Genomic DNA, 13,577 nt, shown 5'->3' with positions numbered 1-13,577 from the left:
TCCAACTTGTCAATAAATCCAGGATTGATGATCTCAGGCCGTGCCGTTTTGTAACTCGTTACTTTAGGCACCAAAGCCAGGAAGCTCTTCTAGGCCTGCATGACTTTCTTTTTTCCACAGGTTGTACAGACCGTATAAGCCTGAGCCATTTAGTTATTTCGCAGGGACCTTGGTTACTGTTGTTCAGTAGTTAGCGTAAGCAAGTTTCTATACACCCTGCTTTCACTAATTTGTCCCCTTTTGCAGTGAAAACTGTCATACCAGCTAGATTTAAAATGCACACTGGCTGAGAAGAAGCCTCCTGAGAAGTGACAGGTTGAGGGCAGCACTCCACGGGGAGGAGAGCACTTCAGGCTGAAGGCAGGTGCTCTCGTGTTCCTGCAGTGAGGCTGGCAGAGCCACGCGGTGGTTGAGCTGGAGATGTACAAGGTTTTCTTCAAAAAACGTCCTTTGGTGCTATCAAGTTCTAAAACCAGTTTCACTCAATTGCATACGTGTGGATAGCCACGGGTCAAAATTAATTCCTTTTTTATTTGATGGTGTTGTTGCCAGTATGAATATTTAGCTATAGGTACTGAAAGCATCAACCGTGACCGAGAAGATCAGGAGCAACAGAGCTGGGTACAATAAACTGCTGCAGTCTCAGTCTCAGCAGTTAAGTTTCTTTACTCCAGCTGAGCATCGACCCATTAAAAGCTGAGTCAGAAGCACCAGCTCGCAGCAGAGGCACTGAGGCTTTCTTCTTCTGCGAGCACTGCACAAACACCGGGTCTGAGCCACTCGCACACCACGCTGCTGCAGACACAGAGGTTGGCACCGACTGCACAGCCAGGCAAAACACTGCCTTTTTTCTCTGGCAATTCATCTTGATGGCAGCCAGGTGCGTCCACCTTGGTTGGGTGGCCAAGCAGCCTCCCAGTGCTCAGGACCTGAATTTGGCCTCAGGTCCCTGCATTCATTTTGTCCTTTTGTCAGACACTGTGCTTGGTCACTGAGGGCATCTGAGACTCCCCCGAGGTTTCCATCTTCCTCATGGAGACAAACTAAATGTATTTGGAAAGCTGGCCTTTAATCTGCCTCTGCTGCAATTCTCAGTCCTCTTCTTGTTGCCTTTTTGTGTCTAGACTAGTGTAAACATAATCTCCCCTCTGCAGCTGCTCTCTCTCAAGCTATGTGCTCGTGGCACGATAGGACCCCCGATGGCATTTAAGAGCCAGTGTAATCCGAAGAAGAAAAACAAACCTCCCCATTATCTCAGCATCTACACTATTCAGGCTTTTTCAGCTTAATTTTTATACATCCCCACACGATAGTTCTCCTACCATTTCTGTGGTCTGAGGCTGATGTAGATTTACGGTTTTGTCATACTTTCTATTTCAATGCCTCTTGAGTGTGATTTATTACAGTGACAGACCACACCACAGCTTGCAATGCAGGGCTAATTCATTCCCACTTTTTAATACAGTTCCTCACATCATCTCCAGCATTTGGGAGAATATATATTTATTTTAATCACCGTGTGCTGAATATGTAATAGTTTTTTTACCTAGGTGAAACTTCCTTTTAATGGAAGCTGGGTCATGAGAGAGCAATTATTTGAGTTACATGCACATTACAGGATAATTTAAAATCAGCTTTCAGGTCAATCTTTTTTAATTATCTATTTTATCAACTGTTTTTGACTAGCCATTTAAATAATTGTGTTTGCCTAATACCTGGAAATGTAATTGCTTTTAGACATCCTTTATTCTGATCTAGGCATCAGTGTCTTTCTCTGCATACTGCGCATGTTTGCACCTGTCTGCACGGTGACAGATTTGTGATGACAGCTTGTATAACTTATTTATAAAATGATAAATTATTTTTGAATTTCTTTAAGTTCACAGAGTGGAAATATGGAGAAACACCTGCTTGCTGCAGAAAGCTGAACAGGATCTGCTAAGTCAAAGGGAAACTATGTGGATTGGCGAAGAGCACATTTCAAAAGAAACAAAACCCCATGGACTATCCTTACGCTGGTCCAGGTTTCAGGGAGGGCTCCCTGGATGCAATTTTTCAGTTGCAAAGTCCCTGTTGCTAGAGCCAGAGTTCCTGGGGAACATTCCCAAAGGCTGTGGTCCACAGGAGCCTCCCCTGGAGCCAGTGGGGAGAAATGGTCTCCTCCTGGGGTCTGCTCAGAGCATGAACCAAGTGGAAGTACTCCGAGAGCACTCCGAGGCCAGCTGGACCCAAGCACCTCCCATGCCTCAAGCATGTCTGCTCTCCCATGTCTGTCCTGTGAGGGAAATCCCTCCTCACTGTCCTTCCCTTTGTGTGTACTTGAGCAAAGACCGCAGCACGTGGCCCAGTGTTGCTTCTATCCCAGCACTAAACGTGCTGTCACTGTAATTGCAGTAGGAGTGTCACTGCAAAGCCATCTTGTTAACATAAAAGGATTGGTTCATCAGCAGGCGGTTACACTAGGTAATGGAGCCTAGGATGTCCAGCTGATGTACTATAGAAAGAGTAACGAGATCCTCTGGTAGCAATTAGTCCTCATTCCCAGCACTGCAAGCAGGAACAAACAAGTGAATTGCTTTGTAGGAGCCGTAAGTGGACGGAACAAATACCACAGGCACAGACTGCACCACACGGATAGCTGGTACACCAGTAAAGGGCTAGTAAGGGAGCAGAGCACGTTCAAGGCGTGCTCCAACCCACTGCTACAGCAGCGGAGCACTGGTTTGGGGAAGTCTGTGCAGGACAGCTGGTTTCTCTGCATACATACTCATGAAGAGAGTCATCATAATAACTAGCCATTGGCCTAAATGTAAATGAGGTTGAACAGAGGTTATCCAGCAAGGCAAAAGCCCATCTCTTCTCTTATTCCACTGCAGTTTTGGTAATTTCTGTGATTTCTTTTGAGTCATGCCAGCACTATTGTTGTCTGCTCATTTTAGAGGTAGTGACTCCCAGAGCTGTGGCTGCAACTCTACCGCCTGCTGAGCATCCTTGCAGTGCAGAAGCAGCAGTGTTCAGAGTATGTGTTTAGGACAGTCAGTGAAAATACGTCCTCATGCCCTGACGCCTGATGGCGTGGGTCTGCATTTAAAAAGAATTTATCACGTGTCTGAATTAAGCCTCTGTAGCCATGTCTCTCTCATGGTCTCCATAGATTACCCATTACTCACCTTTCTCACAAAGTTACTCTATCGGTCACTTTTAGACACAATGAAGATATTTATCAGCATCACTCAGAAAATGTATTGGTTAGAATTTAGCATTCTGAAACCCTCATCATAGAAACATCCACTTACGTGCTAGCTAATGGCTTTGTGGTTGGATAACAACTTCTTTTGTAATCTGATGTATTGGCTCCATATTGTCCAGGTTTGTTCTTGGTTTCATTAAGCAACTTAATGAACTATGTAAGTTAGCCTTAACGATATAAGTTTGCATTTGTGGCCCATAGTACCCTGAACTGCGTTCAGGTTACTATTCGACATCAGTGTTTAATTTCTGTGCCAGCTCAGGTTAATGTTGTGTACTGGTCAGCCTGCTAGGTAGGTGGAAAACAACCACATCAGATCAGTGTTAGACCAAGTCTGATTCAGACCTGTATGTTTAATGCTTCAACACCCATAATAAGCAATATAGCATCATATCAATTACTATGAAATTAGCTGCAGAATTGCTGCTGGATGCAAATGTACACAGCACTGACATTTATTTTCCTACCGAGAAAGACTTAATTTTATTTTTGAGAGTGACTAAGATATTGGCATAGGGCTTTGTGCTTTTCAAATTGTCTCTAGTTGAGAAATTAACTATCCCTCAAGGTAAATTAAATGAGCCTTTTTCTTTGTTCTTTCAATCCTTCTGCTAGAAGCCTAGCACTGTTCAGCTGGAACTGCATGCAAGTCAGAGATACACAGGTCGCTCCTTTGAGTATTGATTTCCCAAAAAGCACAGAGACAAAGAAAACCTAGCAAGAATAAAGCTATACAATTGGAAATATTTGCACTGTCAGGAGAAATGCAGGTATTTACTCTGCTCATGATGGAATATGACTTTGTCAGGCCAAGTGATAAGGCACTCAGTAACTGCAATTTCAGGAATAAGAGTGTGAGGGGATATGTGAACTTGCAGAAAAGATACTGGCAGAAAGGTCCAAGACCTAGGGATCATCCCCACACCTGCCATCATACCCTTAGGAAGCAAAATTTTGCCTCTACTTGTACCCCCTCACCCTGCCTGCAGCATCAATTTCATTGCACTTTATAGGTGCCCTGAGTAGCACTTTCTCAACAGACTTTGCAGACACAGTGGTGTGTCTCCATCCACCCAAAACCTTCTACCTGGCTTTATCCTTTCCAGTGAAAAAGTGTTGTGTACGTAGGGTAAACACAACTTTAACCCAGTGCAGAACAAGACCCGTGTGAGTGTGCTCACCTTTACCTACTTGCCTTCAGTCCTGCGACAGAAAAGCTGCTACCATGACTTCCATGCTTGCACGCTTGTACTGTCCCCTGCTTCTGTATGTTTTTATATTCTGCCTCTTCAGTACTGTTTTCTAGTTGCAAACACATATTTTGCTCTTTTCTGTTGGCATCCTATTTATCTGTGAGTGTGAATGTGCTTGTCTGTGCACGTATTTGTGCTTTTTCCATATATTTGTGTATATGACTGTCTATTTGTATTTCACTTGTAATTGTTTCCTTCCGGCTGCTCTGCAAAGCTGTAAATATTCCAATTTCTTCTGGCACATACAAGCAGTTGTGATTACAACCGTGCAAGTTTGGAGTAACAGCTGACATTCATTTCTGATCAGAACTTCTGTGGGAAGGCTGCCTCTCCTAGTCTGTATTTGGTAAGAAAAACAAGGTTTTTCACAAAAGATAAAACTGTGGTGGCTTGCACTTACCAATGGATGTGCAGAACTCTGAGAAAAGTGAGCTGAATGCTAGGATTGAAGTTGCACAACGTTAAGCTGAATGTCACAAATACATTTTTAGGTAGAACTACGTCAGGATCAGGGAGCTACATTAATTTTTTGAAATTCCAGAAGTTCTACCTAAATAGTAAAACGATATAGTGAAAATACATGGAAAAAAGATGTAAAAATGCATGTATTCACATAGATCAGATTTTACTGTAATCACACTCTCTCCATATAAACAGATGTTCGTAGCACTTGGTCCTGAAATGGTGCAAAGCTGGATAGCACCAAAGAAGGTAGATTGCTTCATTTTGCTTTGAAGTGCAGCTTTATCAATACTTCAATTAATTCTATGTTTTCATATCAAAAGCACCACTGTCAGTAGAGACAGGTCACTTGTAAAATAATTCGTTGAAGGAGTCTCTCACTTCTCTTGCTTTTCTACTATCCACGAACAGATTACATGAATTGAGACCCAGTTTCATTAAAAATAAATAAATAAAATAGAAAAAGAAAAAAAAAAAAAACATTAGAAAAAAATGGTAGGACTGATATTAAAAATCTTGGGAGCTAGACTGAAGGTCATACTGTGACACTGAAACTCCAGCGCTTGAATAGGTAAGGTTAAAAGACCAGGTAACACAGATGATGGAGATTTCAAAGCAAACGATTTCTCTGACACTTAAAAGGATTTCTCCCGTGCTCAGCCAGTTGTGCTGCCAGGACTTCAGAAGGGAAGCTGTTCCCTGTCTACTCTGCATTTCAGAAGTGCTTAATTTAACCCAACTTCAGCCACTGCACCTGAACCAGCCTCGGGCACTTGGGAGATTCTGTACGACAAAACACAGATTTGCTTATCTATTTTGTGTTCATTGTTCAAAGTCTGGAAAATAGGTGAGTGAAATCAGGCTTCACTGGCTGGAAATGACCACAGTTCATGAAGTGTCCTCTGTTTACTGCACAGTGTGAAACCTGAACACACGGCAGCCCACCAGCAGATAAACTAATGGCTCGGCTTCAGGGCTCAGGGGCTGAGGGTCAGGGGACAGCTCCCCAGCGGTGCTTGATTGCTGTAAAGAGATCCCAAACAACAAGCTTGGCCCTTAAGCAGCAGCGCTCAGGTGCCAGGATGTGTCCCTCACCTTGGGGTCTTTACCTTCTGCTCAGCATCTGTAACTCCATGCACGAGACCCAGAAACCTCTGTTTCTGTGGGCAGCGAGGGGGATGCAGGAGCCAGCACGGGTCAGAAAGGCCGAATGAACACAGCCAGCAATGCACCAGGGGCTGGTTCTGTGGCTTTTACAACTGTTTGCCACAAAGCTTCTGGGGAAATGGAGCCGCAGCTCCCAGTACTATGAGCTCAAACTCTTATTTCTTGGTCTAGCAGCTGCATTGCAAGCCTGAGCTCTTGCAGGAAGGGCAAGTCATGCAAAAGCTGCACTGTGGTGTGCGCTGAACTTTCAAATGAATAGCCAGCCTAGGTCCAGACAGAGCCATTATGACATATATTAAGTCAATACAGCATGGAGTCCTCTGCATTTTTGTCCTGATCTGCAGAAATTAATTGTATTCATAAGAGCTCCAGGGGGGGCTACAGACTAAATGCAATTCTGGTGAACTATTGGAGGTCTTTTTTGGAAAGGACCATGAATGTTGCTGAGCAAGTGCTCCAGATGAGATGCCATTTGTACAAACCATGTCCTGAACAGTGGAGAGGGACCTCTCTGTAGTGAAGCCACTGTGCGAGACAGGATGCAGCAACCAGCTCTACTGAAACCCTTCCAGACCTCCGTGTTTCTGTGCTTTATTTCTGTTAGGGCTTAACTCTAAAGGGGTACACACACAGGTCCACCCCATGAAACAAGACCTTTTGGCAAACAGAGGTGGTTTTAATAGCATGGATGTTAATAATCAATTGTACTCTACCACTGGGCTATTCACAACCATTTACTTTGTCTCCACAGAATTACAAAAAATAACTACCACCCCTTTGGGATTTAATATTTGAACACAAATAACCCATCTGCAATTATTTTTTTTTAAACATTATCAGAAAGAACTGAGACTGCTTAATCTTTTGCTGATTAAATTTAGCATTTGGCTTTAAAAACAAGGGTGCGGTCAGGTCCTTCTGCTCCAGCAGCAGGAGCAGCAGGGATGTGCTTGCAGAGGGGCTTTGCTTTCTGACAGTGCTGGCTCAGGTTTGCTGCGACACAGCTTGAGCCTTCCCAGGAGCAGAAGGGTGCACAGGAAGCAAAAGCACTGAAGCATCAGGGAAAATTTGTGCCTGCATCAGTGTCTGTGACTGTTTTGATACCCTTTTTTAGGAAAATGAAAACAGATCTATAGGATGTTTATAAACATGGGTGCCTAATTTTCTGAGGCTGCCTTGAGGCAGACACTGTGCTACCTCTGAAGAGGCACGTAGGAGGTTAATATGAAAGGGCTGAACAACACCTGCTGGTTGCATCTAAGACCCTGGCAGGTGATGCTTCTTGCATAATATTGCCTGTGAAACTGAGATGAGGCCCCAAGATTTTTTTATGAGGCTATGTAATGAAACGAGGCTAAAATCACAGTGTTAACTTTGTCATATCAAACACATTTTGGATTATATTGCTGCATACACTTATAATTCATTCTTTTCATTTTTACGGGCAACATGACCTTGAACAAGAGATACGCTGTAGGACCACAGTAGTGACAAGATAAATAATACACAAGCAATCCTTAATACAGGAAAAATAAAGAAAAAATGTATTTTATACACATCTAAACCTTACCTGGCTGTCCTTTAATTACTCTGCAGGACACGAAGAGACATGCAGGTTGCCAGTTGTCTGTACTTGAAGAAATGCAGAAGAGGATGCATAACTTTGTGAAGTGCAGAAGACTCTAGGTGCAGATGATGCTGGTCCCATCCCTGCCGTACTGCTGCAATGAAATGAACAGATTGAAGGTGGCAAAATCTGTAGTGAGAGGTACTGCCAGGAGCAGAACTGATAGCTTGTGAAAAAATGGAAAAAGCAGATAAAGCTGCTTGCTTATCAACAGGTGGATCTGGAAGTTTTACAGCTCTGCCTTCTGTACCATTCTACATCAAATGAACGATTTAACAATTGCTTACGTATCTACTATCAAAACCTGCAGGGTGTACAAACAACCGCTGACCATTTCCGAAGGAAGGAACAGATTTCCCAGACACTGTGGGGCTGGATAGTCTTCAGACTGGGCATCCATCATTGCAGAGACTGGTATTTAAAAACTCTAACACCAAGAATTTCCAGTTCTGTTCCATACCCAACAGGCAAGCAGCCACAACTGAACCACTGCATTTCAAGTTGAGAAGGGCTAGGGGACGGCAGTGACACTCGGACATGATACTCTGCCTCTGCACATCGATGGCTGGTGCCCCGTGGGCCCCATGGAGCAGAGCCTCCCTCCCCATGCTTTAATTTGTGTTTCAGAAGCGAGTGACCACGCTGTTCTTCCTGTACCCACAGCACTTCACGTGCTGTAGCTGCTGCCAGATGCCAGGCACAATTCATTTTCTTTTGTAACCGCTAATCTCTTTATAACAGCATTTCTACATAAATTAATGAAAGATCAGAATATAAAGATGTTCAATTTTGATTATTTGCCCATTTACAGGAAATTCAGTTAAAATTGTTTAGTTTTATCATCGCTAGACAAAGTAAGCATGACAGGATATTCTAGCCTCTGGATTATGTAGATAACACACAGAAATGTCATTTACATTTTCATTCTTTTCACAGAGCAACAAACCCAAGCTTGCAAGCAAATTAAAATTCCGAACTTAATTGGATTTTTATATTCTCTTTAAACAGGTAATATTGTTTTTCTTCTTTTTATTATTGTATCTGAACACTGAATTTCATTTTGAGAGTGTGCCACCAAAGGTGAGAGGCCCTCTGTGCTAAATGCTTCATTTAACACCAGTAAAATCTACCTTTCCTCAACACATTTGAGGATTTAGATTGCTGAACACCAGTATTTCAGTATTATCCTTAAACATGAGAAAAGCTATACAAAATTATTTTTGTGTATGCATGAAAGTACATGCATATATATATAAACACAAGCACATGCACACACATTATATATTTGCTTGCATGTGCACAGAAACATACAGATATTTATATCTACAGCTATGCATGCAAATATAGAGACAATTTTGCAATAATTTATCTCTGCATGCTCATACATCTGCCAGAACTTCACAGACCATTTAAGAAATAAAAGACATTTTTTGAGTATTTCTGAAAGTCTATCGTGGTATGAAAACAACACAGATTATTCATCGTTTCCCTTCTTTTTTGGCTTGCCATGAGTTTGACCAAGCCTGATACTGCATTTGCGACCCTTCCCCTGGTGTCATTCAAGTGCAAGCAGCTCCTCTGAGACTGCAGGCTGTGAAGCAAGGGTCTCCCGCTGTGCATGGGGGAAAGCCTTTTATGGGGACAGAATAAGAAACATCCTGGAGAAAACTTCCTTAAACCATTCATATTTCCATTGAAGGCGCCGCTGAGCATGGGGCGCTCAGAGCATTTCTTGGCTCGCTGCTCCCTTTGAGCGCTCTCGGCACAGCAGGCGAGCCGGGAGGCACGAGGCCGGTCCTGTTGTGTCCCTGGGCAACACGGCTGTGCTTTATCCCAGGGTGACAAAGGGCTGCTTGCATATATACATATTCCCATTCATCTAATGAACACTCCGTGACCCTGAAGAAGTCACTGAGGCAGAAGCTTGATTCAGAAAGCCTCGGTGCTACACAACCGCAGTTGGACTAAGCCCAGCTCCTGCTTTGCTCCGGTTACTTCTGGTCAATGCGTGTCAAACATCGCGCTTGCTACTAAAAACGTCTACGGTGCAAATCTGTTCAGGGTGAGGCATGAGCGGAAAGGCAGCTCTGACTGAGGGCCTAATTATAAAGCTGCCAGTATCTCTGGGAAATATTGGACCACAAATGTCAGCTCATCAGCAGGGGTAGGAGCATTCTGGTGGAAATACAGAATTCTCTACATTAAGTCCCTGCCTTCCACGTTGTATCATTTTCAAGTGCATGACCTAAAAGCAATAATGCCAGACATCTTTGCATGTGTTTTATGCTTTCCCTGTATCAGTGATGCTGATTTCAACACCTGCCACAAGCTACGTAAGTGTGTAAATTAAAAATGTACTTTGCCTCCTCCATGCTGACCTTTCCCACAGATTATTAGTTGCATTACATCTACCTGAGACAGAAACCCCACACATCCCAGTCAGCAAATCCCTTGCATTGGTTCAGGACTTCTCTCTCATTTTACAAGTTTTGTTTATTATAAATTGCAACTTGAGTGAAGGCTTGGAATAATTTCTTGAAAATAAAGCTTTTCCACACAAATCCACAGTCAAACAATAAAGACAGAAGCACTGAATGAAATTCAGTTTAGTGTTACTGTTTTCTTAAATTTCTGTCTGGCTAGATCTCTTAATTCCCTTGGATTTCAGAAGCAAGAGTACAAGTCTGTCAAAAAAACATTTTTGTGTTATTTCCAGCCAATTGAGAGCAAAAAAAAATTATTAAATGAATATATAATGGGAAAACCTGCTCCCCCAGGACATGAAGTCCCACCTTTGTAGCTATCAAAGGTTGGTCTAATTCAGGTTGCTCTAGCACAACTGTCAAAATTTGCTCTGACGTGGTTACTTATCTCAGCTGCGTGGCACTTTTCTCCTCTGAACAGCCCGGCCATCAATGAACCTGGCCAGCCTCACTCACAGGATTTCCAGTATGCGATGCAAGACACAAGCCCCAGCCTCCGTGCCAGCCTTGCTCCCTGCTGAGCTGTCCAGAGGACATGGACATGAAAGGGGGCCACAGGAGCAGCTATGAAGAAAGTCAGTTTCAATTTTGAAAGAATTTTCTCAGAGATTCTTCACTCTCCCTGTTTATTTTTCATGAGAACATCTCCTGTTTCCATAAGAAAGCTCTCTTAAAAACACAGTCTGCTATGAAGCTACAAAATAAAACACGCTTGATAAAAGAATATTGCATTTGGGTCTCCTAGGTCTCCTGTGAGATGATGCCTGACCACACATTTCTACCAAAAGTATTTTCGATGTATAGCTGTTTTGAGTAAATAAATACACTGAAAGAAGTACTGGTTTGCTGCATAAAATTCTGACTTTCCTATTGAATGCCAGCATTTCCCACTTCCACAAGGAAACACACATGAAAGAGAAGGATCTATTCCTTTTCCTATCGACCTCACCCTTCAAAAAAACCACCACAACACCACCCAAGTCTTTTTCTCTGGGAGAAACCCCTTGCTTTTTTATCAGTCCACTGCCCTTTCCAAATGCATAATACATTTATACACCTACAGGTTACCTACCATATGCTTACCTTCAGCTCCTGCTTCTGAGAGAAGCTGGTTAGCTATTCCCCCTGTAAATACCACCAACTCGATTCAGGCAAATATAACAGGAGCAAGTGCGCCTTACAAGCAGGTGGGCAGAGCAGATGCAAGGCTGTACAGCTGTGATCCCACAATGCGTACATCTACAGCACAGTGCAGGCTCCTCAACAGGAGCAGGGGGAAAATTAACCAGAACATCTCTGTGGTGGCAGAAGGATGGTGGTATTTTGATTTTCCAGCAGGAAGGGAGGGCTGGCAAGGACTTACTTGAAGGCACACTGATGCCTGCAGCTCTCGCTAGCTCCCACCCTGTGCACAAGCTCCATGTGGACTTCACAAGGTGCCCACGGTGGTCAGCCTTGCTTGGGAGCTGTTATTGATTGCAAAATCTGACTCCTAGAAAGATTTATAGGGATGGAAAGCTTAGTAGAAGGCAGCACATCAACAGCACCAGCAGAAAAAATAATTCACCGTGAGACTGCAGAGCTGGAGCACTTACAAATGTCAAGGCAGGCTGACAGCCCACGGGCAGAGCTATCTCCGCAGAGTTGGGATGTTTCATGGAGGAAGAATCCCACACAAGTCATCCTGGTGGTTAGGCTGCAAACAAGCTCCTCGCTGACACAGCCAAGGCCCAGCCGTGGGCTCCCCACCAATTTTATGGCAGAGGACCCCAGGGCGATTGGTGGTGATGCAGGGGAGGGCAGTGAGCAACCACAGCCGTGACCCTTCTTAGCAAGGCTGTGTTTGGGAATTTTGGACTCTCTGTGGCTCTCATGTGAGGCCTCTTGACCCCTGGATGCAGCTGTCGTAGAATAGACTTCTGGAAGGCTCAGGTACGTGCTCTTAAAGGATCTCATGTTTTTCAAGTGTCATCAGCAATACTTGAACAAAAAATCCTTTCTTTTCCTATTTCATTTTGGAAAATAGGTTGTTAAATAGTTATCTTCTCAGACACTTAATACTGATGCTGAGAGAAAAAGCAAGAATAGGAAAAGGGGGGCACCTTACAGATCCTGTGACATGCTTGCACTAGTGAAAGGGAATCTGGTGCTACCCCCTTCACTAAAAGGAAAATAACAGAGAGAATGTGAGGAAAAAATCCTTACTATCTCCTATCAGCTAAAATATTTTTTTGTTGTCAAATTATGCTTCTGTCATTAGAATAGATGTCAGTGGGTTGGCCATCAATCTGCCTCTTCAAAGAGAGACACTGGAGTAAGGATGGGGCAAGACCAGAGAGCTTTTTTTGTGTAATACAGATGTATTAAAGGGCTTCAGTCAGCTGTATGAGCTTAGTTTTAAGGTTGTTGTGGCAAGAAGTTTATGGCCTCCATTTTACCCCTAAGACAAGTCCAGTGGGAACAAACTCTGAATTAAATGCATACTAAGCAGTTATTTTAGAGTCTCCCAAGTATATCTATTTAGTTCTCTTCCTTTTTTCTCCCATCCTCCAAACCAGAAAACACCACACAGCACCTCTAACAATCTTAACACCTCTGGAACAAAACTGGGGACACCTCAGGAACGTGCTGCAGGACACATCAACGTTCCCAGCATTTATATAGATGTGACCAGTTACATTTACAGGCCATTAAAACTTGCCACCTCTCTGCTCCTGTCTCAGTGCGGTGTCAGGGTGTGATGTGACCATGTAACAGCTGGGGTTTGTTCCTGCTTGCAGAGCTTGGTCCAACACCTCAAACCTGAATCCACAGCAAAACTTGCTGCCTGTTGAAAGGATTAATTTGTAGCAAGATCTCAAAGCCATGGATTTTCCATACTTTATTGCCAGTCTAAAATTTAAGCTCAATACCTCTAATATGTGAGACGCAGGACAAGTGTGGAACATGCCCTTTAATGGGTTTGTCTCCATCCTTCTCTACGATCATCGTTTGTTGTTTCGCCACCTTACCGACCCACACAGCATCTTAGCAACATCCCTGGCAGCACGCTGTAGGGAGATAATACTAATTAGAGTTATCAAGTCCGTCTTGATTTTGACATGACGCTGCATGCTGCTGTGCAGACTGCAGCAGATACATCCCCCTCCCTCCGCCCCCAGATGTAGCCCAGCTACAAATGCTCGGCTCAGATCAAGTCTGAAAGGAAAAGAGAAGGTCACCAGCCGCTCGCAGCAAATCTCCTGCTGATGCTGTGCCAAAACACTGCTGCTTTTTCCCAGGATGAGCCCAGCTCTCTGGTAGACTTGCCAGCTTCTACCTCTTTTCTTAAACTG

General features: G+C 43.6%; 2 long non-coding RNA genes across 5 annotated transcripts in view; one reads left to right on the top strand and one right to left on the bottom strand.

The window, feature by feature from the left end:
• Window positions 1–7,849, top strand: part of LOC137864596 (uncharacterized) — a 128,725-nt gene extending 120,876 nt beyond the window's left edge. The window contains exon 4 of one of the 2 annotated variants that reach the window (XR_011101559.1): window positions 7,729–7,849. This is a non-coding gene — a long non-coding RNA (uncharacterized lncRNA). The remainder of the gene's footprint in view (window positions 1–7,728) is intronic. The other variant, XR_011101558.1, reaches the window with a different exon arrangement.
• LOC137864597 (uncharacterized) overlaps window positions 1–13,577 on the bottom strand; it is a 169,012-nt gene that overhangs the window by 11,802 nt on the left and 143,633 nt on the right. For all 3 annotated transcript variants that reach the window (XR_011101562.1, XR_011101561.1, XR_011101563.1), the window contains exon 3: window positions 7,703–7,853. This is a non-coding gene — a long non-coding RNA (uncharacterized lncRNA). The remainder of the gene's footprint in view (window positions 1–7,702; window positions 7,854–13,577) is intronic.

The sequence above is a fragment of the Anas acuta genome, chromosome 15 (genome assembly GCF_963932015.1).
Source record: "Anas acuta chromosome 15, bAnaAcu1.1, whole genome shotgun sequence".
In the NCBI taxonomy this organism is placed as follows: domain Eukaryota; kingdom Metazoa; phylum Chordata; class Aves; order Anseriformes; family Anatidae; genus Anas; species Anas acuta.
This window is presented reverse-complemented; position numbering and strand designations above follow the sequence as displayed.